General features: G+C 42.5%; 1 long non-coding RNA gene and 1 pseudogene across 1 annotated transcript; both read left to right on the top strand.

Annotated features, from left to right (window-relative positions):
• The first annotated feature begins 3,900 nt into the window (after positions 1-3,900).
• Positions 3,901-5,658, top strand: LOC121196439. The gene is made up of 3 exons (XR_005895905.1): positions 3,901-4,102; positions 5,058-5,240; positions 5,351-5,658. It is a non-coding gene; the product is annotated as an uncharacterized LOC121196439 (long non-coding RNA).
• An 83-nt stretch (positions 5,659-5,741) lies between these two features.
• LOC121191046 lies at positions 5,742-18,175 on the top strand (annotated as a pseudogene).
• The last annotated feature ends 6,430 nt before the right edge of the window (positions 18,176-24,605 follow it).

The following is a 24,605-nucleotide window of genomic DNA, read 5'->3' as shown; positions in this document are numbered from 1 at the left end:
GTGTAGCTAAGCTAAACTTGCTAGCTAGCCTACCTTTCAGGAGAGGGACGGCTGTTGGCTAAAGGAGCTGCTACATGGCGCCGGGGAAAAGGTTTGTCCTCTCCAGGTTGGGCTGGAGAGGCGGGGAGGTGTCTCTACTGCCAGCGGCCTGAAACCGTAATATATACAAGGCTAAGAAAGGCATGCTGCTTATGTAATACATTTGAATTATTTGCCAACAGTTGGTTTCTGTTTAATTCTTACGCACCACATTCATGACTGTAGACCAGATGCAGCATGGTGCAAAAGCTTGAGAAAATCTGTGTGGCAAACGTTGAACTTGAAGCCAGTCATGATGACCACTTTTGCATGGGTTGGTCATTATAAAGTAAAGAACCCAAGCTATAAAGCATAGTTTTAAAGACTGGCAGGTAAACCCTTTTATCTTGGAAGATCATGGCCTCGCATTTAATACTTTAGTGTGTACAAATTTGCACAGTTTAAGATTTATGTTGTCATAAAAAGCTACATAATTTATTTTGCAGAAAACAGAAAAGTGGGTAAACCAAATTACATATCTGTTAACTGTAATGGAGATAGTGCTTCAGAATGTGTTACTCTCTAAATGTCTGAGGTTATTCAGGATTATATTTCAGATGGTTAGGCCACACACACCCGCGGAAAGTGTCTCAGCCACTTTCTTGGAACTAGTCCCCGTTCAGTGTTGGTCCCTTTGAAGTTTTAACTAGATCTGTGAATGTGCATCCAGAGGAAGTCTTCTGTGACAAGTTAAAAGGGTAGTCAAGTTGTACTTTTGTGGTGAAAGTTTGTTACCTATGTTGCATGTTTTGTATTAGATTTTTCACTCTTATTGCACAATTATACAAAATTGCCAGTTTATTGGTACATGTAGCTAAGAAATAATGGAGTCTAATACAGCAGCCTTGCAATCAAACCTACCTCCATGGATGTTGTAATGTTTTGGTTTTTTTTTTCTTTTTAGAAAGGTGTTGATTCAGCTGCTTGGTTTTATGGCATTGATTTTTTTTTTTTTTTAGCAGGTTTGTTAGGCAGCATCAGTTTTGGCCATGCATACCTGGGGAAGGGTGTATACAATTTGCAATGAAAATCAAGGAGATTTACAGCAAAACAAACAAAAAAAAAAGACACAAACTGGGCTTTATGTTCCTGGTTTGGGAAGCTGCCACGTCTGGTATGGTAACAGACAAAGTGCAATATTTCTTTGTGACTCAACAGATGCTCTGAGGAGTGTGTTGGCTTTGGATGGTTACTGAGATGACGGAGTGAGAGCAAAGTGGCTGGCTGTGCTTCTGTGTCTTTCCCGACAAATATCATCGTCCTGCTTTGGTTCAAGGTGAACCTGGAAGATATTCTGAGTCAAGGAGGAAGAATGGAACCAGAGAAGCAAGGAAGGTTAGGTTCCTCTCCATCTATTTCAAATTGGCTTCCACTAACTACAGTCAGTCACAGGCATCAAAACCTTCACTGATTCTCCATCCCTCTCGCATGCACTCAATCTGAACTTCTGCTAGCTAATGCTAGGAGGTTATCCAGACAGGAGGGCATTTTATCAAAGTCACAGGCTTCAAACAAATGAAAAACTGGTCATCTGCCAAACCTAAAAGGTAGCCATCTTGGTCCAGAAGAGGAGGCCCAAGGTTTAGGAAAGGCCCCAAGGATGAAAGGAGAGGAGGGAAGTGATCGGGTCTTCTATCTGCTGGAGAAGACTGGTGTACGGGGACGAAATGGGGGAGAGAGTGGTAATGGAGACAGCTGAAGAGGTGGAAGGTGGAGCCAGGGAGGAGGTGGGAGAGGAGGTCGTGCAGCTGGGACCTGTGAAGGAAAATGGAGTCAGCTAGTGAGTATCACTACATGGCCAACAGGCTGTCATAGGGCAACTGAGTGGCTATGTTAACCAGTGTTATGGTGCTTGTTGCACTGAAGACCTCACTTCATATCTGATCAAAAACATCAGTCTGGGTCTAATCACAGATGGTATGTTTCCTTTAGTTGTATCAGTGAATCAGGGCTTTAAATCAACAGTAGCATGGACACAAGTAAGTTTTTCATTAAACAGTTTGGGTTAACTGTTAATCAGCCAGGTTGAAGTTATTTTGCCACTGGAAACAGGGGAGTCACCACAAATGTTATTCTACTACCAGTTTTCCAAAGTATTGCACTCATAGCTCTCATCTTTTTTCTGATATATTTCCTTTTCTGTTCATTCTAGCAAAGAAGAGAAGCCAATCAGCAAGGCTGTGGTTTTCAGGTAACAAGCACGACACAATTTGGTTTAATCGATTAACATGCATAAAAAAGTAGTATTTTCCATGCAATATGATGCCTCTTTTCTATGTTCCCAGCATGCTTTTTACACGAATAAGCCATGATTTGCATCTCCTTGTGATTGTCCCTCGTGGCTGAAGGAAAAGAAAGAGTTGTTTATTCTTTAAGTAAGGTGTTAATTCAGATGCAGCCTTCTGTGTACACATACTTTGACAGGGACATTGGAGCCAGACATATATTAAGCCTACTTAAGCCAACTTAAGCCTAAGTTGGACCAACTGGGACTGGGAAGTATTAGTGTGCAGAGAGATAAGACAGTTGATGGGTGTAGTATATATATACCCAACTGCTGCCAACTCAATTACACCAGGACACTCAGTCAGTTAATCTCGTTGTGAACTCTATGTGTGCTAGTGTGATAGATTGAAGATTTTTTTTTTTTTTTTGACTGTCCATTCAGTGAGTACAGAAGCTCATTAAGCATTTAAACTGTTATTTAAAATGTCATTAAAATAGACAGTGACACAGAAAATTCATTGATGATAATTCATGGCTATAAAGGTAAAAATGTCCTATAAAAAAAAGCAAAGTCATGTAGAAAAAGAGTGCAAATGGGTAAAAAATGTAAAAATCCTGCGAGAGGGTTTAAAATGCTAAAAACAGTTCATGTGGATTTCAAAAACATGTAAAAAGGTTTAAATGTACCTACATTTAATGAATTAATCCATGATCGACTTGTTGATCCTTTGAGATTAAAAATCTGTTATTGATTAGTTATGTCTGCGAGGTCCGACAGGGGGAGCTCTCGCCACGATGCTTCATTCTCGATCCTGCTGCCAGCGAGGAAGCTTCGTGTTGGAGCGTCTTTATTAATATCTCCCCCTTTTCAGGTAAAAAAAAAAAAAAAAAGAGTATTAATCCTCCTGAACTTTGACATATGTTTGCTGACACATATTGCTGATGTTCTCTAAGCCAGTTTGAGCAACTTTGACTGACGTTATACATTTTCACTTTTAATTGAGGTACGGTGAGCAGGCAGCTAATTCCCGTTTCTGCAGTAGCTAGCACCGGAAGGCACGTGATTAGCATCGCTTCAGCATATATTGTGCGCTGTTTGATTGTGCTTGACTTGATTCTAGAGCATTAAGGTTAAGTGTGTGGATAGTTTTTTAATCTTTGTGTGTTTTGAATATAGTATGCTCATTGTTCAAATGTGTAGCTGTGATAAGGAGCACATAGAAAACACACTATTGCAGAAGTTTTATAGAATATTATTTCTATCATATTATTTTTATCATTATTTTTATTTGCAATACAGTAGAGTTTGATGGTGTCAGCTTATGTTTATTTGATTATAGATTCATTTCATAAATATTGACCTCGTGTTTTTTTCCTGTTGAAAAGAAAGAGAAATGTTGTTATATATGTTCTTTACTTACCTGTAAAAGAAATCTGGAAGAAAATAAGATTTAAAAAAATTTAAATTTGAAATCATTGTAGAACTGTAAAGGAAACTGATAATTTTATTGTAATATGTTGCATCTAAAGAGATTTAGTAACTTTGTGAACAATTTTGAAAACAATACAATTCTCGATCCTGCTGCCAGAGAGGAAGCTTCGTGTTGGAGAGTCTTTATTAATATCTCCCCCTTTTCAGGGTGTAACACTAGGACCCACTATTTTGTTTGCAACCCGGAAGAACTGAGAGACTTCGTGGACCACACTTCCAAAGCCTTCATAAGGCCTAACCCATGATGGAAGCTGAGCCCGGGCATCAGAGGACTTGTGGGAGACCTGTGGGAGACCTGTGGGAGAAGTAACACGTTATTGTATTTTAATCACCTTCATCATTGTTGAACAGATCAGTTCTTTCTGATTGATGGTAGTAAAGCTCAACGTTTAATTACTCCACAGATTTTACACTTTAAGTTCAGGTTACTTGTCACAAGACTAGAATTATTAGTTCACTTTAGAAGTTGAAACTTATTTCATGCATTTTCCTGATTGCTCGTTGCTAAACTTACAAAACTGCAAAAGAAAAATATAATAACAGCATCCACAAACAGTCCTACTTTAATTTTAGGGGCTTTTAATGACTAACACATCTTTTAATAACACAGTAGCAACATTAACAGAGTTTTTGTTGCCTATGACAACTTTTTTTTTCTGGCACGACTTATGTTCCAGCACTGACAATTTGGACTGCAGGTTAGACATGAGAATAAAAGCCATGCCAGGATGGCACTGCATTTTCAGATTCGTATCCTAACCTCTTTCATCAGACTCTTCTCAACAAATAAATGGCTCCTTACAGCCTGATGAAAGCCACCTGTTAATGAGGAGGTGCTTGCTCGTGAGATTTCATTGTTTGCATAATTAATGCCTGTAAAACTGCTCGTTTTGTGAGCCTGGTTCATTTACAAAAACATTACCAAAGAGTAAAAAGAAAGAGCAGAGCTTCCTGAAGCTGCTGCTGCTTGAAATCTGCAGACAAAAAAAAGATGATTTAGGTGTGTCAGGTATCATATTACTGTTATTATAACTGTTAGAAATTATTAATAGCATATCCATGGATATACATGGATGCATGTTGATGATCCTCATAAATAAATCATCAAGTGTAAAATCAAAAGATATGATTGAAGAAATGATTATTCCCACAGTGGAAGAAAATGAGCGAATGTTTGGCATTTTAGTTGAAGTAGTTTTCTGTCGACTAACACAGTGTTTGAGCTCTGCTTCTCTTAGATCACTTTTATGTGTCACTTCAGGATGGATGTGTTTGTACGGGCGGTTCTTGCATGAGGGCCAAGGTTCTGTGCAGTGTCTCAGAAGTCTGACCTCTGGTCACACAGGAAGATGGCTCCATAGTCCTCCTTATGGCGAGTGACTCTGCCGATGGCCTGGTTCACAGCCCTGAAAGCCTGCTGTCTGTACCACTCCTGCCCAGACAGGTACTGTCCACACACAGAGGAAGACACAGACAACCACGCTAAGACTGAACCAAGTAAACATCATCAAGCCTTTTCAGTAAGACTCATTAAGCAGTTTCCCTCACCTTCAGCCCAGGAGCTTTCTTCCTGCTCATCTCAACCAAGAACTGCATCTTCAGGATGACTCCAGGGTCCAACTTTGGAAGGAAGGAAAGATCGCTTTGTGAAGACCTGGACCTGGCTCAGTGAGGATGACATCACTTGGTGACCATTCTTCAAGCACTACGGCATAAGGGAGGCTGTCATTGGTCAGATATCCAGTGATGAAAGATCTATCGGCTCCATTTATTTAGGTGAAGGTGTAAAAAAGTTCTGTTGTTTGTTGTTTGTATATAGTTCATTAGTGGTTGTAAATTAATTAACAGAAAAATAAACAAAAAAAAAAAAAAATCCTCCACACGGACTCTGCCTTGACGTGGCGTGGGGGCTCGCGTGCCTCCGTGATCCTAGGGACTCTCCAGAATGGCTTTACTCAGCACAGCATACTCCTGCCTTACCACACAGGAGTCACACATGGCTGGGTACAGCCATTCTGGAAGAGCCCCTGGGTGAGAGGCCAGACCAAAGAGTCCCAAATCCTTTACCTGTAACACCGCCCTGTGGGATGAATCACACACTTACTCATTACAGCCTCTGTGAGAAGAAAAAGAAGAAGAAAAAGAAAACGTGGTGAGAATGTTCATCTCATAATAAAATAGTAATATTGAAAGGAAAGAAAATAACAATCCACTTTTACTCAGCTACACAAAGTCACAGAAGAGGAACGACTGTGCTTGTATCAAATAAGATTAAGTTCAAATTCTATAAAGAAATAAAAGAAAACTTTGAAATAAGAGAAAAAAGGAAAATTGTGTTGAAAATGTGCAAGAAATGCATCGTGCCAACCACCTTCTGGAGAAAGGCTTTAGCCACTGACACTTCAAATTTCAGTAACCCATTCATTTTGACAGATCCTGCTAGAATCTGCAGGCTATAGAGCTTTCTGACAGGAGGATGTGCCTTTTGTTGTTTTTTTCCTTTTGGTTGTTAATACTTGTTAAATAGATTACTGAATGAATGAATGTAAATATTCTTGTGGAAGGACTTGGACGTGGGCCACGCTGTGTTTTTGCTCTGAAGGGAACCCTTTGTATTCCACTAAGGATTTGACTACAGTGCTCTGTCTTGCAACAGAGCATCTTTGACACAGACTTCTTTTAGTCTTGCTATAACAGAAAGAGAGCCACCTATAACACTGAAGGCAGATGTTACTGCACGTTTTTTTGTTTTTTTTTATCAATCTTTAAGGACCTCATATAATTGGAACATATATACCCCCCACTTATCTCACTTCCAGCACTTCACGGGATCCATAAATGGCTAACTCACTGAAGCCAAAGTGTAAACTGGGGTTTCAGGGAAACACAACACAAACACTTTTTGTATGTTCACTTAATCTACTGTTTACATTGCCCTCTGGGTTTACACTGCAGTTCTCCGCAATGTATGCTGCTGTTGATAACAGTGTCATTTCACTGTGTATTGTATTTCAAGTGAGTGTGAAAACAAACTTTGATGGGTGAGAGGTCTAACTAGCACTATGCTATATATGATTTTCTCCATAACGTGAGCTTGACAAGATAAAGATCCAGCTGCCCTAGTTTAAAATAGAGACAGCGATAAAGTGACAGTCTGGGAGTTTGAATGAATTGCATTGGAGTAAGAAGACCTGACATGACACCTCTGGAAAAGAATAAGGTGATTCACAAGGCAAAATAAATTCTGTAGCCTGAGACAGAGGCTCAGTAGTTAGTAGCTTAGGGCCTGTTTTGTTTCAGGTCAGTCATGTAATAAATGAGTAAATAGTATAAATCCTTTTTAGTTTACCCGATAAGACAAACATGCTGAGCTGACATACTCTTTACTTTTGACTTTTGAAACATTTAAAAAACATTCAATTCAATTCAATTTTATTTATACAGAGACCCAGAGTCTGACCCCAGATCAGCACTTAAGGCGACAGTGGCAAGAAAAATTTCCTTTTAACAGGAAGAAACCTTGAGCAGAATCTGGCTCAGATGGGGGACCCTCCTGCTGAGGGCCGGGCTGGGTGAAAGGAGGAAAAGGAGGAAGATAGGAGATAGGAGGACGTATGGAGGAGAGGAGTAGAAGGACATGCAGCATCAAACAGGGTTGGCAGTGAACAATGTCAGAGGGCCAGCATTCAGATTGCAGAACAGTGGATACTGTGCGCTCAGCAGATTACAGTTATGATAGGAGACAGAGCACAGAAGCAAACAGCTGCCATGGTTGGTAATTATTTACATTACAGTCTGCAGAGAATGTTAATCCAACATGTATCTGTAGCAGAGTGGAACATTAAACAGAGTAATGTGTTAGAAATGGATCATTGTAGATAATAAACAGCAGCAGGTGGGTGGAACATGGTCACTGTACTAGAAACTGTCACAGTTGCCCACCTACATTAAGCTGGCTTTGAGGCTAAAAACACCACAGCACCTGTGATTGCTTGAAGATCATCACTATTTATTCTCTTGATTTACATCAATTTTTTACACGTCAAAGTGATTCTATCAATTTCTGTGGCACAGTGTTGTGTGAGTTAGAATTATAAAACATTGATGTATTTTTAAAAAATATTTATTCCCTGGTACATATCTTTATTTTCTAACCTCAGATTCCACTAAGTCAGCTCAGCAGAACTCCAAACTTTTACAGTTAAATTAAACAAGGAAATGGTTTACCTGCCTTTCTCTGCTCAGGCCTCAGAAGATCACCACACTGGCTTTCCAGCTCCATGACGGTAAGGCAGAAGAGAAGATGCACACACTATCATCAGTGATGGTGAACGAGTCCCACCCCATGCAGGACACACTGACAGCACTGAGCAGCTCCTTCACTGAGAGGCTGCTTCACCCCAAGACAGTGAAGGAGCGCTATCGCAGGTCCTTCCTTCCTGCTGCTGTTAGACTGTACAACCAGCTGTGCTGAGCAAACCACATGCACACACACTCATTCCTGGACTTAATTTTGGTGCCATATGTACAGCATCCTTTCCCTTTACTGCTCAAACTGTGTACATGTCATTCTGGTCATTTTTATTCATAGTATTATTTCTCTAAAGGTAAAGGAGTCTTTATATTTTTGATTTTTGATCTTCTGTATATTCTGAGTGCCTGTATCTTACTGTATCTTCCTCTTTGCTGCTGTAACGGACGTAATTTCCCCTCTGTGGGACTAAGAAAGGTTTATCTTATCTTATGTTGCCAAGCTTTTAATGGTGGAAGCAACACGCTCTCACAGTTACCTGACATTTAACCTAAGACCTTTTCACTGACCTTTTTTTTTTTGACCTGTCATAGTAGAAAAGGCACAGATGTTGCCCTTAGTGGGACATCTTTTCAAACGTCCCACTAATGACAGCAGGACAGTGAGTCACTGTGCACAAAATGATGGCACTGAAGCAGCTAAATAGAATCCAGCCATGGATCTTATTAGTAACACCTACGAAATGACAAAATGTCTTTCACAAAAAAGGCCGATTAGAGTGAAAGTTAATAACACTACAACAGAACAATATAATAAACAATAACAATATAACAATATAATAAAAAAAGAAAATAAACAGATAAGGGAATGATGAAGAGTGGGAAAATTTTCCCTCCTGATGTGAACTGATTTTCTTTAAACCTGACCTTTGAGGTGCATATATTTTACACTGTAAGCTTAATACTAGGGGTGGTTAATCCGTCCAATTTCCTGATTCCATTCAATTATGATTATTGACGTCTCGATTTGATTAGCAATCGATGATTGAGTTTCCATTTGACAACAGTAACCCAAAATACACCATAAACATATTGCACCATTGAAAAAGCAGTCAGCTGCTGAATTACTCAGCTTCTGTTTTATTGAGAAACATCTTAGAGCACCATCAGTATTGTGTAGTGTAGCTGGAACTTCCAAATTAGTTTTTTTTTTAACTCGTTTTAGATGTAGTCTTTGTTGATTCGGTGGAATGAGGCTTCAGGCGGTTGTCTTTAGCCCACGCAGCCTCCTCTGGATGGAAGCGCGACATGAGCCCTCATCCTTCCATCCATCCGTTTTCTATACCGCTTGATCTGTCAGAGTCACTGGGGTTCGAACCTGGAGCCCTCATGTTGCTTTAGCTTAGTGCGGCAAAGTTTGCAGGCAACATACGTCCTGCCATGAAAACCAAAATGCATCCACACGCTCGCTGTTAGCCCAGATGGAGCTGGATGGAAGACAAATGGAGGAGCCCACATCAAGCCACTGCCTAACAGCACTGAAGCTGTCATGTGCATAATGATGTGGATTTTCAGGCCAGGCTACAGACCCAGCTGAAGCTGAGTCCAAGTCCGGCCGAGTCCCCACACCTTACTCTTCTACTCTTCATTCTCTAAGTCTTTTTCTTCCAAAACTTTGAAGTGTTCAACTCTTCTTTTTAAAGAAAAACACAGAGTCAAAGACAAATGCTGGAGAGCAGATAAGTCATGTCCAAAGAGCTTTATTCTTCAATACAGAATTCACTGAAGCTTCAATGCAGCTATCACTGAAGCAGCATGATCAGAAAGGAGAGGAGATCTTAGTCAAAATCATTTTTATTTATTTAATTGCAGTTATAGCTGAGGAAACTTGACAGTAAGACAGGCATCTGTCCTTATGCCTTGTGATGTTTTCACTCCAGTCCTTACGTTCTGGTCTCTGAAGGTTTTTTATTTTTTACATTTGTAAGTCATATTGTCAGTATAACTTGTATTGATGGTCTGTTGTACAGTATCAGGAGTTTTGTGCTGTTGTTCAAGACAAAGGTTTAACAAGGGTAACTTTACTCACTGATTCCAAAAGGTCCCCAGATGAACTTCGGCCTCCCGGTGTGCCAAACACCAGTAGTGATTGATTTGTGCAGTGGTCCACTGCATCAGCACTGCAGCTCTTTAACTGTTGTCATAGGTTCGATATGGGAAAGGTGGGTGGCTTACGCCATTTCATTAAGCTTAAGCTATTCAGAGACAGCAAAATAACAGGAAGACCTCTTGCACTGAAGCTGACATTTTGCCAGGATGTCTCTGATTATGGCCAGCTTCACAGCTTTTTTAAAAATATATTCCTGGCAAGAGAGACTCACACAGTCATTGCCAGTGTTGACTCTTAGGCCTGCTTGGCAGCTGTATAATTTATATTCCAACATTGTTGTGTCCTAGTTAGATCCTTGATATTAGTCATATTCATGCTTATGTCACATGTTGACCCAGGAGAAACTGCCTGAGGTAAGACTTCACCTAATGAACTGTGCAGAATGCTGTAACTTTGACATTAATACAAGTGGTTCCTGATTATAACAGGACTTGTTGATTTATAGTGAAAGACTCGTGTCAGCAGTATAGTTATAATTATCTCATGGAAAACAACCTTCTAGTGCAAATATCAGTAAATACTCATTGCATGAGCTCATCACTGGGGTGCAGTAGAAACCTTTGACCCAGTTTTGGAAATGCTCCAGCCAAAGACTGCAGCTTCATAGAATTATCAGCGGTTGCATGCTGTTTGTGTGAGTAGTTTATTTTAACTGACTTGTGAGAACCAGATGTCTTCAACAAAGAGGAAAGGTCCTGCAAACCTGGGACACATATTTGTAAAGCAAATATGATGCAGCTGGATTTCTCTGTTTATTTTCACCTTTATGAACTTTGGCTGAAGTTGAAAAATGTTGGTTACAGTCTGTGAAAATCACAGTATGATCATTCTTCCTGTCTTTTCTTGCCTCTTGCCTTCTCCTTACTGTCAAAGCTGCTCACATGCTCTTATATCATTCAAAGAATATTTTCATGTGGATACTTTGACCGCCTAACATTTTTTATATGTCATGTCCTTTTCCATCTGAGATTTGATTAAATAGACGAGTGGCTTATTTCAGAAAGTATCACATTAAAAGCTTGTTTTTGTCCATTTTATTTCTTTCAGGTGGGACCAGAGACATTGGATCAGCATTGACCAGGATGTGTGTGAGACATCGCAGCATAGAGGCTGAACTCAGACAGCTCTCCATGTAAGGAACATTACACTTAGTGTGTTAACGTGCTGCACTGCTCCCTTTACTTTTTCACTGCTCAGCCACAGAACTGTTGAACTTTAGCACCATACAGGATCTGATAGGATGCAGTGTCTTGGTGGATGCTCAGCTGGGCTCACGGTGGTTTGGCTGAGCTCCAAAAAAAAGAAAAATGAAGAGGGAGTTCATATGTCCAACAAACATCCCCACCAAACACACTCAGACCCTGCCAAAGATGCAACACAGTGATTTTTGCCTTCTTCTATAAAACTGCCAGGATTGCAGAGCTTTTCAAACTCTCACTGATGAACAAGTTTCCTGATACCAGTAACTCACAGCTAGTGTACTTTGACTTGATGTGAAAATGGGAGTTTAGACTTTAAAAGATTTAATTTTAAAGTGAGTAAGCTGCTGTTTTTGCAGGACTTTCCTGGAGGGACTGATCAAACCTCTACAAGAACAGACAGAGGAGTAGAAAAGAGGAGTAAACGCTTTGGACACAGACCATGCTAAAGGTAGGTTAAACTAATGTAATCACATACAAGAACAATACACTGGTACTAGTTAAGAACAAGATACATCTTGGTCATTTTCAAGCAATATAAAGTGCCAGTGTTCTTTCATCAGCTCCATTCACAGTGACTGAGACTTCGCCTGTTACCAAGTAGCTATGATTTTAAACATAGGTTGGTGTTCAGATTGTCATACCATTTTTGTTTGTTATACTCTCGTAAACTCATCATCATTCACTGTATTAAAACTGTTCTTTAACACATAGTTTTCACACAGTTGACTTTTTTTTACCTTGTCCCTCTGAACCAGAGTGTAAAAGAGCTCAACAGGAAATTAAGAAGAAGTGCTGGGACGTGCTGAAACTTAAGAGGAAAGAAAAAAAAGGTAAAACAATAACATGGCTAAGTGCAGTGAACCTGCTGATTATGGGCACAAGTCAGGTTTTTACCCACAGGATAGTAAAGTTTTGACCACAGAGGATGAAACAGGAGCCTCACGCTGCACAATATACACTTGCTTATTATCTTTACGGTGCAGGCATAAAAGTATAGGGATGACACTTATCAACTGAGAGCATGGCCTGCTCAATCAGTGAAAAGCATCCATCACATATGTCTGTCGGAGGATTTGTTCCATTGAGTCTGAATTTGTATTGTTGGAACACAAACAAATGAAACCCTTTTTTTTATTGTCCAGCAGTTTTCGGCCGAATCAGAAAGCATGAGTCTTTTATGCCCCTCCCTCTAAAAGATTAGCTGTACACACATTTTTCAAGCGAAGTTAGGGAAGACTTGGCTTCTTCAACTTCAGCCAGTGCTTTTCCCACAGATGCTATTTTCCTGCCACCACTAGCCAGACTTAAGAAAGATGTAGTTGTCGTTGACCTCTGTGAGAATCTTGTCCGTCCGTCCTTCTGTGCTCAGAAATAACACCCCATCTGTCAACGTGAGTCACTGAGTCTGTGCCTGATGGTTGATAGGTGTGTTGTGAGGGTGTTCCTCTGACCTGAGACCCCAGCCTCTCTAAGAAAGAGTTTGGTGAAAACAGCTGTGGAATATCAGTGAGGTATTTTGAATCTTATTGAAACACACAGGACGTGTTTTGCTGCATTGTCTCAGCACATTTGTCCCTGTGTGTGTGTGTGTGTGTGTGTGTGTGTGTTAAGGAAAACTGTTTGCTTGCACTTGTTGAAAACATTATTCACTGATGTTATGAAATGAGTGGAGGGTGTATAGGGATAAGGTGCTTCTTGATGCATCGGCCTTTAAGTGAAGCAGATGTGGAAGTAAAGTGATGCTGACTGTGATAACGTTAAGCACTACAGCAGCAATAAAGAAAATATTTGGCTTTCCATCTGTCTCAGACAAAGTTCCTCAACTTACCGTAGCGTCTTTCCAAAGCCGATATGGTTATGTTGAAAATACAGTCTGCCGAGACTTGAACTCGCGGGATGCAGAAGCAGAATGTAGTGTGCTCCTTCATTTTACTGCGTGCCAAGGACACACCACAGCATCGTTGGCATTTGTTTTTCTACCCTGAGGCCAACTAAAGCCTAAAGTTTAAATACTTTAGTCATCTTAGAACAGAGTTAAAGGAAACATGGCTGTGACAAGAATATTTAAGTTAGCGGACGTGTTTCACCAGCATTAGATCAGAACCTGCATTACTTCAGAGCATCTTAGGTTGTCGTGGAGTCTGTAGTTTCAGCGGTTAGTCGTTTTTCTTTATGGATGCACTTGGCACATTGTTGTGTTGCCATACTGTTTCATAATGACTGACCAGCTGTGTATAACTAGTGATTAAACCATTGTTTGAAATGTCAGCCCAGCTTACAAATAAATTCCGTAGCAACAAGATGGAAAAAGACTGATTTTGCCTGGAGGGAAATGAATAATCCTGAGTTTGGTCCTGCACTGGGAACCAGACTAATGAGGGAGGCTTGTCAAGCCCTTTCAGGCTCAGTCATTCAGCTAGCTCTCCGCAGAATCTTGTACAGTGTAATGTTATACTTGTCTGCTCAACAAGCTGCCTTTGGATCTCAGTGAGACTGAAAATATATAGTTTGGACTTTCCAGTCTGGCTTCTACAGTCCATCTACTCTGCCGAGGTCTCCTTAATGTAATATAGGAGGAACTGCAATAAACACACACATAAACAAACACCAGACCAAAAGGATTCTCCATATATGGGAACTCAGTTTGTCAACAAGCATTAAACACTAATACATTTTACTTTGTAGTGTTTGTGTATTTGAAAAGCTGCAGTAACACTGTATATTTGAATTCTTTGGAACCACATCATCACTATATTTACATAAAAATATAAAGATAACTTTTGGTATTTTGGCCAAAACACTTCCTTATACTGGAGATGGAAATGCATAATCTTCTCACTTTGAGTAGAAACACTGTCAAAGAAGAACTTCATCCACCTACTGTACATAGTTAAGAGTTGTATTTGACAACTTCACCCAGTATCAACCTTCACACTGCACCTCAGCAATTCAGACAATTAGTCGGCTCTCATCTGTGTCAGCTAATGTGATGCTAGTGAGCGCACAATGAAGAGTTTCCATTTAGTGTGCGTTTCCACCGGCTTCATCATTGTGTGTGTCCTGGACGCCATGGTTACCTGTTATTTATATTGTGGTCTGCTCAACCGATGGAAAGATAAAGCAGCTTCCCACGTGCTGTGTCATGTTGTTATCTGTGCTTCTTTACTACTGCTTTGCATAATATGGAGCCTCACGTCAAATGTTCAGCCAAAGACACCGGCTGGTTTATCTTTACACACAGACACAAGAGCAGACAGACAGACCATAGAGTTGTTCACTGTGGGTTTAACCTCCATGTATCAAAGTCAAGACTGTGTGTGTTTGTGTGCAAGTGTAGTCTGAGTGATGAGATAATGCCTTTGAGGCCCACTGTATGTCATCTTGGGCAGTCGCCAGCCTTCCTGCCTCCATAGAGAACTCAAGAAGGCTCGATATGGCTTCAGGGCGTCCTCCCTTAACATCACACACACAGACACACACACACACAGTCGGAAAGGGTTCTCACTTTTGGAGATCACCTTCTTGCCTCTTTTGAACAAGAGACAGGAAACACTTAAGTGATGAGCGGCCATTCATGCTGAGGCGATAGCCAAAGCGTAGTGGAGACATTCCAATGGTCACGATGAAGACAGGAATGTACACAATGAAAAGATAACATGGAGCAGTAGTAACAGATCAGGCCGACGCCAGAGAGAGGTGCTGAGAGTCAGAAACACCGAGTGTTTCATTCCTACACCATCATGTTTTTCATTGTAGTTATTGGTGCATGTTAGTGTCGCATAACTCTGCTTTCTATTTGTGCTGCGATGGAAGATTAAGGTACAAGACTCTGATGTTTTTCCTCGTGAGTCTGTATATTCATTTTGTATGTGTGTGTGTGTTTGTGCTTCTGTTTCCAAGGTCGAGGTGATGTCCAGCCACAGGTGGACAGCGCCATGCAGGATGTCCGTGGTAAATGCGTTCTGCTGTTAGAGACAGAGACGCAGGCCCTGAGGAAGGCACTTATAGAGGAGAGACAGAGATTCTGCTGTTTCGTAGCCATGCTGCGGTCTGTAGTGGTGAGTACAGCGGGGGAGAAAGAGAGAAACGAACCGTAGGAAAGCACACGGAGTTTGCTTTATCTAGAAGTTTATCTACCACCCAAACATCCCTACTCTCTCTTTGTCCTTTATTCTTTTAGGATGAGGAGATTTCCATGTTGGGAGAGGTCACCCATTTCCAGGCCATCTCTGATGACCTCAAAGCCCTGACCTCTGACCCCCACAAGCTTCCCCCTGCTAGCGAACAGGTGAGGATAAACCATCAAAAGGTGAAACAGTGTGTGAACAGTTCACCAAAACAAGACACTTTTTGTGTGTTTATTTAAGAGGCTTCACCTTTCAGCTTGAAGTTAAGTATGACTAATATTTTCCTCCCTCTCAGGTGATCTTGGACCTGAAGGGCTCAGACTTTGGCCGGTCATATCATACGCCTCCCTCGTCCCCCAGCACCACCACTGTGTCCAGGAAGTATAGCATGTGCAGGTAGGTTCCTGCAGCCAATCACGAGACTCATAGTCACAAATAAATGGAACAGAGAGGCTTTGTCTTTCAAGGACACGTTTGCCTACTGTAGCCATAAAAGCCTTTTGTTATCCAGTGTGCTTCAAAGTGATGTCAAATGGAAATGAAATGAGTCCAGTTGCTTTGGTTATCGATTTCCTCCAACTGAAGAACCAGGAGACAAACATGCAGAGTCTTTATCTGTAGTTATAACACCATGACATTTGTACATGCAGGAGCTACTATAATTAGCAAATCTCTCCTTTTTACCCTTTTAATAATCATGAATCTTCTTTGGAGACAGATTTGTGTTGCCCAGTCTCTGTCTGCCACCCAGTGGTTAATACAAGCTGCAGCAGTTTTCCATTTCTTTAGCTTGGTTTCTCTGTGTGTCTGAGTTCATCTCCTCTTTCTCACTGATGGTAGTTCATTAGCTCACCCCGCTGAGGAACACAGTTAAAGTGGAAACACACTGTCAAAGGAAAGGTGCACAGGGATGTTTTTAATACAGGCATGTTTGGTGAGAAATGACTTAAAGTCTTCTACACACCGTCCTCCCTGCGTTTTGTGTTTCTCCCAATGATTTTTCCTCAGCTGTTCTGGTTTAAGAAAGAAATTTGAAGATTGGGTTTTGTGTGCTGTGTTAATAGTTTCCTATCCTGCTCTCACTCTCATTCTCCTTCCTCCTCTTCCTCACGCCACCATCACTCCCGTCATCGGTACCGTAGCTCCACGCTACCGCAGCAGGCCCCGGCTTGGCTCTCTAGCGTCTCCTCCCATGACTCGGGCTTCATTTCTTCATCGTCCAAATCATCCTCGCCTATGCCAGCTGAAACAAAGGTAAGAAAAAACCCTCAGCTGCCCAAACTTAACCACAGTTCTGGGACCAAGTATGTGCATCTGGTTGAGACAGTACAGTAAAACCACATATCCTCTGTGATTTACAAGTTACTCTCTGAAGACACTATACCTTCACAAGGTAACGTGCACTTTCTAGAATCAGTCGCTCACCAGTTTTAAAGGGCACTGCTAACCTTTCTTTTTTTACCCTTCAGTATCAGAGTATGACTGTTTCTCAGTGGCTGGAGATCGGGAGCCTGAGCAGCAGCAGTATGACTTTGACAAGTCCTCCACCATCCCCAGAAACAGAGACATCAGTCAGTCCTACCGGCGCATGTTCCAGACCAAACGCCCAGCCTCCACAGCCGGCCTGCCCAGCACACAGGCTCCTTACCACGGACAGGGGGCCTGCCCTGCAGGGGCCTATCCCCCCACACCTTTCCACACAGGAGCTTTTCCATCTACCCCTCCTCAGGCTTATCCTCCTGCCCCTACAGGTACAGGCTACACTGATAGGGTCACAAATGTACCATAGATTTATACTTAGTATAAACTAAGTATAAATTAATACTTAGTGTTGTTTTATGTTTGTAAGATATTCTGTAAGTTGGAGTGAATAACTGTTTTTAAACACAGTAATACCTCTTCAGGGGCCAGTTGTCTAAAACCATTATTTGTGCTGTGTCATTGCAGGCTCTGGACTCAGCTCCCATAATCCCTCCGGCTCCTGTTCTACAGGCCACAGTACAGTTACTGTCACCCCAGGGGTTGCCACAATCCGCCGCACCTCCTCTTCAAAGCTCTGCACTCGTCGTTTGGGCTCTGTTGTGGGTATGGGCCCCATCCCTGTTTGCACACCTGTCATCCCAGTAAAAATCCCAACGGTGCCCGATATGTCAGGAGCGGTGAATGGGAGCAGGAGTGCAGAGAAGATGGGAGGAGGGGGAGGAGTGGGAGGAGGATTCTCCAACATTTGCAGGAGGGGAGGATGCTGGCACATTACCTGTGGTGTCCTGGAGGGGTCAGGCTACAACCCGTCATAGAAACTCTGCCTTCATTACGTTTGTAAATGAGGCTAAAGTCTTTACAAAAAGTCTCGCTGATAGAAATGTGATGTTCAGAATCTAAAGGCTTCTCACGCTCGTATCAGAAATCATTGGCACCTGCTTTACACTTCTCATTCTGTAAATTTCCATCTGTGAGACTCTCTCACTACAGAACCATCTATGATGAGAGGAACATGTTTAGAAATGCAAGGTGCAAGTTTGTTTTTTATTTGGCTTATGATGCCTCAGAAATTGTTCAAAGCGAGCTTGTGAATGCCTGTTCTTGATGTTAAAAAGAAAAAAAAGCAAAGGAACTGACTTTTACAGTCAAAGTTTCAGGAGACCACAGTGTGACTGAAGCGTCACGTGGTTTTGTATTTGCTACATTTAAATAAATAAAATAACATTTTGTCTCCGCTCACTCGTCTGTCTTCTCTCCCTGTCTCCCGCTCACTCGCCTCTCTGTCTTCTCTCCCTGTCTCCCGCTCACTCGTCTCTCTGTCTTCTCTCCCTGTCTCCCGCTCACTCGTCTCTGTCTTCTCTCCCTGTCTCCCGCTCACTCACCTCTCTGTCTTCTTTCCCTGTCTCCCGCTCACTCGCCTCTGTCTTCTCTCTCTGTCTCCCGCTCACTCACCTGTCTTCTTTCCGTCTCCTGCTCACTCTCCTCTCTGTTTTCTCTCCCTGTCTCCCGCTCACTCGTCTCTCTGTCTTCTCTCCCTGTCTCTTGCTCACTCGTCTCTCTGTCTTCTCTCCCTGTCCTCCCCCAGAAAATTTTCTATTCTTAGATGCGATTTCCTGCATTCTAGTCCATTTTAGGGTGAGCTGCTGGACATTTGGAAATCCTAAATTCTTTCTGATTCATAGCCTACTTTTTCAGTTGCAGGGCCTGCACAAGATAATACTATTTAATGGAGAGAAACAATAACCACTTAACTATTGACTTCTAGAATTTTTTGTGTAAAATACAATGGCAAAATTGAGACATACATGTGAGACGAACTTTCAGTAGATTCAAAGTAGGATTGGAGAGATGGATTGTTTGTTTGCTTTTTTTTTACCCACTATAGCAGGATAATAACAATACTTTTAAAATGGGAATTCATCATTTAACCATGTATTTTAACTGTTAAAACTACTACTGCTGGAAGTCAGAGTTAATCAGCCTTCATGGATGGAATTAGCCCATGTTAGCAACAACAGCTAACTACTGAATTCAATCAAGTGAAACTAACGAGTCAGCGCCAACAGCATCATGATTGAGGGGCATTATAAACACACAGCACCTCCCCCCCTCCCAGCTTCGCCGGTGATTGTAGGTCTGGGTTCGCATAGGACGGTGTCTGGGTCCGGAGAAAGGAATCTGGTGGATTATACATTTATTAAGAGGACAAGAAATGTCAGGCTTCTGAAAAGTGTGCTCATTTCTTTGCACTAAATACTTGGTTGGGCTCCTTTTGCATGAAATACTGCATCAGTGTGGCGTGGCATGGAGGCCATCAGCCTGTGGCACTGCTGAGGTGTAATGGAAGCCCAGGTTGCTTTGATAGCGGCCTTCAGGTCATCTGCTTTGTTGGGTCTGGTGTATATAGGTAGATTCTCTGTGGGGTTTCAGGCCAGGCATGTTTGCTGGCCCATCAAGCACAGTAACACCACGGTCACTGAAGCAGCTTTTGGTACCTTCGGCAGTGTGGGCAGGTGCCAAGTCCTGCTGGAAAATGAAATCAGCATCTCCATAAAGCTTGTCAGCAGAGTGGACCAACACCACACCAACATCAGTGACTGTGGAAACTTCACACTGGACTTCAAGCAACGTGGATTCTGCGCCTCTCCACACTTCCCCCACACTCTGGGACCTTGATTTCCAAATGACATGCAAAATTTACTTTCATATGAAAAGAGGACTTTGGACCACTGAGCAACATCTGCTGATGTTGCTTTTTGAGATGTGCCTGTATTTCAGAAGCTGCTGATCTACTGGGATTTTCACAGACAACCATCTGCAGGGTTTACAGAGAATGATCTGAAACAGAAAATATCCAGTGAGCGGTAGGCGTGTGATGCCCCAGTTGAAGCTAAGATAAGATATTCCTTTATTGTCCCACAATGGGGAAATTCACAAGGTACGGTTTTGTAGTTGTGTGGTCCCTGTGTGTTTTTTCTGGGTGTGGGTGAGGCAGCTCTACATCTAAAATACATCACCATTACAGATATACAGGTGTGGAATAAGGCCGTGCAATGCAAACTCTGACATTAAAGAGACCTCCACGTAGGACCTGGTATTATATTGTTGTACCCTGATGACTTGGATGTCTTGAAACTCTATAGAGGAAAACTGTTGTGAACTGGAAAGTAGTGTTGGTTCTTTCAGAGCCAAACCAGCCAACTCTGTGTTAATGTAGAGTACTGCAGATTTTTACAGGAAAGGGACTTAAATGTAGGAGCTGGGGTATAAGTTTTCTGTTAGTCTGATGACATGGATGTCGAATCCTAATTTCTATAACAGGAGACTGTGCTGCTTTATGATCCTCGGTGTATTGTGCCTGTGGTACTAGAACACACAGCATGGTGTGTAAGTGTGCAAGTGTTTAAGAGACTGTCTATAGGGAGTGTCATGACCTGGCTCAAAGGCTCACAACAAAAAGGGAGACAACACCATGTAAATATGCAAATAAATACTTTAACCACATGAAACCAAATAAGACCAAACTGAACCCAAATGAAACATTCAGATTAGATATTTGCATTGTGGATGTGGAAAATCAGTGGAGTCAGTAGTGTAAAATGTGCATGAGTGAAGAGTGTGAGTATGCAGGTGTTGAATGATGTAAAACAGAAGCAAAAGGTGAACTCAGAACAACATAATCAAAGCAAAGCAAACCAAAGCAAACACGTGGTGTCCCTGTGGACAGAGAAAGACAGAGAGTGAGCAATTGATTGCAGTGGCTTAAATAGACTCTCCACCAGGGCCCAGGTGTGTTGAGCCACTGAAGACACCTGCAGACAGGAGGAACAGACACACCCAGAGGATGACACACATGGGGCATCACAGGAGTTTAGCAGTCTTATGGCCTGTGGGATAAAGCTATTGCAGAACCTGGCTATTCTGCTTTTCAGGCTCTGATACCTCCTGCAAGAGGCCATCAGAGAGAACAGTCTATGGTGGGGGTGTGTGCAGTCTCTGGTGATGTCCATAGCCCGTGACAGACAGTGTTTCTGTCTAATCTCCTGGATGGAGGGAAGAGAAGTCCCAATCATCTTCTCCGCTGTCCTAACCACTCTCTGTAGGCGCTTCCAGTCGGTAGTCGTATATGGTCATAATGCTCTCTACAGTGCTGCTTTGCCAGGGACCCAGTGTTTACAGTTCACTTTAGGGTAACTGTGATGTGAATGTGTGCAGTGCCGAGTGGCCGGGCTGCTTTTTCCTTAAGTCAACAATGATCTCTTTTGTTTTTTTGACATTCAGGATCAGGTTGTTTCTCCTGCATCAGTGCACCAGCTGTTCCACCTCCTCTCTATAGGCCCAGCCGCCGTCGTTCTGGATGAGGCCCACTGCCGTCGTCTCATCAGATCCATAATGACGGGACGAAGGATCAGAGCAGCAGGTGACACACAGCTGCAGATGAGACTCCATGGCTCCGGAGACAGAAAAACCTGGAGAGAGACAGAGAGAGAGAATCAGTGGCTTTTATGTAAGTGGAGGGCATGTACATGTCTGTATGACTCGTGGTGTGACATTAGTATGAAGTGTGTGATGAGTGCAGATGAATAAAAATGCTTTGTGTCTATCTGATGCTGTCCTTTTGTTTTTTGGAATATTGCTCATTGAGCTTAAAGCTTCCAACAGGGCTCCCTGAGAGGCTCCTGGCAGTCTCCTAAGCCTTGACTTGTGCATATAAATAATTCTATATGAATTATGTCACCCACTGTGTCAGTATAGCCTACTGTACATTGTACAATGTAGATCTTCCAAACTGAAGTGAAAGCAGATTCGCGCTTCAAAGCAATAATTGTGTTTTTAACAAAGTTCTTTTCTTGCACCCAGGTTCTTTCACTCCAAAACTTCTCTTTTCTTATGCATTGAATGCAGTGGTCTTTGTCAGGAACTCAACGCTGTGCAATAAAATTGCAAAAGTGATAGTGCACTGCTCTGCTCTCTGTTTCAGTCCATGATCTCTGCACCCTAACTCAGCATGGCTCTAAAAATGACAGAAAGAACGATGTAGATTGAATCAGTTTAAATGAACAGATCTTAGTGTACAGCCAGCAGCTACAGCACTTTAATGTAGTAGAACTACTGTTTCTGGACTCTGATCTACAACAGTAAACATTAGAAAGACATTAGGACAGTAATTTAACTGACATAGGCCTGTGGCACTTAGATCACACCTGATGAAGACACTGGAGCAACTAGTACTCACCCATCTCCGCCCCCTGGTGAGGCCGTGGAGTTTGGAGTGGAGGATGCTGTCATCTTCCTCCTGCACAGAGCTCTCTCTCACCTGGAGAAGCCCGGCAGCACTGTGAGGATCATGTTCTTTCTACTTCTCCAGTGCCTTCAATACCATACAGCCGCTGCTCCTGAGGGACAAGCTGGAGCACTCGGGAGTAGATTATCACATTTCAGCCTGGATACTGGACGACCTCACCAACCGCCCACAGTATGTGAGGACAAAGGACTGCGAGTCTGACATCGTGGTCAGCAGTACAGGGGCTCCACAGGGAACAGTCTTGGCTCCTTTCCTGTTCACCCTGTACACGGCAGACTTCATGTACAGGACAACCACCTGCCACCTGCAGAAGTACTCTGATGGCTCTGCCGTCGTCTGCCTCATCACAGATGACAATGACAGAATCACCTCCAGATCAACTCAGGGAAAACCAAAGAGCTGGTGGTGGACTTCGACAGACGCAGCCACTCCCCCCCAACACCAGTGAACATCCAGGGAATGGACATGGACAGAGTGGACTCTTACAGGTACCTGGGTGTTCACCTGAACAATAAACTGGACTGGATTGACAACATACAAGAAGGGTCAGAGCAGACTCTACCTTCTCAGAAGACTCAGGTCCTTTGGAGTGCAGGGGGCTCTCCTCAGGTCCTTCTTTGACTCTGTTGTGGCATCAGCCGTTTTCTATGGTGTGGTCTGCTGGAGCAGCAGCATCTCTACGGCAGACAGGAAGAGACTGGACAAACTGATCAGGAAGGCCAGCTCAGTCCTGGGTTGCTCCCTCGACCCAGTGCAGGTGATGAGAGAGAGGAGGATGGTAGCGAAGCTATCATCAATGATGGCGAACGAGTCCCACCCCATGCAGGACACACTGGGGAACTAAAGGTGCTACAGACTCGTTGGAAAGCTTGTGTCCACAAATGCTGGGTAGAGCTTGGTCTTATCTCAATACGGCCTTTAGTTCCTGAGATATTTGAGAATATGTAATCCTAAAACATGTATTTGTGGTTATCAACACGTTTTAAAAGAGTAAGTCCTTTTTTATATAAGATTTAAGATATGAATTTAAAATAGAAGCAGGTCAGACGGATCAAAGGCGAGGTGACGTTGCTCTCGCACCTTGATCATGAGAATCTCGTCTGCCACTACAAATAGCTACCAATCCACTCCAAACTGCCTGAAACGTGCTCCTAAACAGCTTCTGGAAGCACAATTTTGGCCAACCACACTTGGGAGTATAATTCTGGAATTAAAGGTCGTACAGTTTTGAGGGCGGGCTCCATCCAACACAAGTCAAGGACACACTGGTCTTGGTCTCGATACAGACAGTCTGTGTTACCAAGCCACATAAGGTGATGGAGAAAGAGACGGAGAAGAAGCTTTCCCAAATAGGGGACGCTGCCTTCCTGGCCACCAAAAGTCTGTAGATTCTGTAGATTCTTGCTGGATCTGACAAGCCATTCCCTACGAGGACACATGTGGGACTATAACTGGGGAACTAAAAGTCCTACAGCTTTGAGGGCGGGCTCCATCGCAAATCATTTGAGGTTGCCGTAATTGTGTCATCAGCCCACCCTGGAGTGCAAGAAACCTTTTGTGAATCCGACACAATTCGAGGACACACTGGTCTTGGTCTCATCTGGATATTACTTACCATTCCTGAGATACAAAAAAAATATACAATTTTTTTTCTAAGGTTACGCCCACTTCCCCGCGCTCTGTAGTGCTCTTCTGTCTGCAGACTACTGGTCACTCTATATTTGGAATGAGCCTCTTTGCAAAGATAAATAAATAACCCAAAAGAACCTTCTCTCAAAGTCTTTATTCGGTCTCAACACAACAAGAGCTTGCTTTCATTTCGTTATGATCTTCCTGTCAAAAGTTACATTCCGGCCAGACAGTTCTAACCTAATGCAACTTCAACTGTCAGGTGTATGTGTGGGCAGACTTTGGAAATACAGAGTTGATTTTTGTTCTGGACATAGCTGTCAGAAAATTGAGTTTTGAAAATAATAATGAAAATTTTGTTGGAATAAAATGAACTTTTCCATGAATGTTATGGCATCTGGACTTACAATACAGACAGTCTGTGTTACCAAGCCACAGAAGGTAATGGAGAAAGAGACGGAGAAGAAGCTCTCCCAAACAGGGGACGCTGCCTTCCTGGCCAGCTAGAATCTGTAGATTCTTGCAGGATCTGACATGCCATTCCCTACAAGGGCACATGTGGGACTATAACTGGGGAACTAAAAGTCCTACAGCTTTGAGGGTGGGCTCCATTGCAAATCATTTGAGGTCGCTGTAATTGTGT

Source organism: Toxotes jaculatrix, chromosome 2 (assembly GCF_017976425.1).
Source record: "Toxotes jaculatrix isolate fToxJac2 chromosome 2, fToxJac2.pri, whole genome shotgun sequence".
NCBI lineage: Eukaryota > Metazoa > Chordata > Actinopteri > Toxotidae > Toxotes > Toxotes jaculatrix.
The sequence above is the reverse complement of the archived record's forward strand: the minus strand, read 5'-3'. Positions and strand labels throughout refer to the sequence as shown.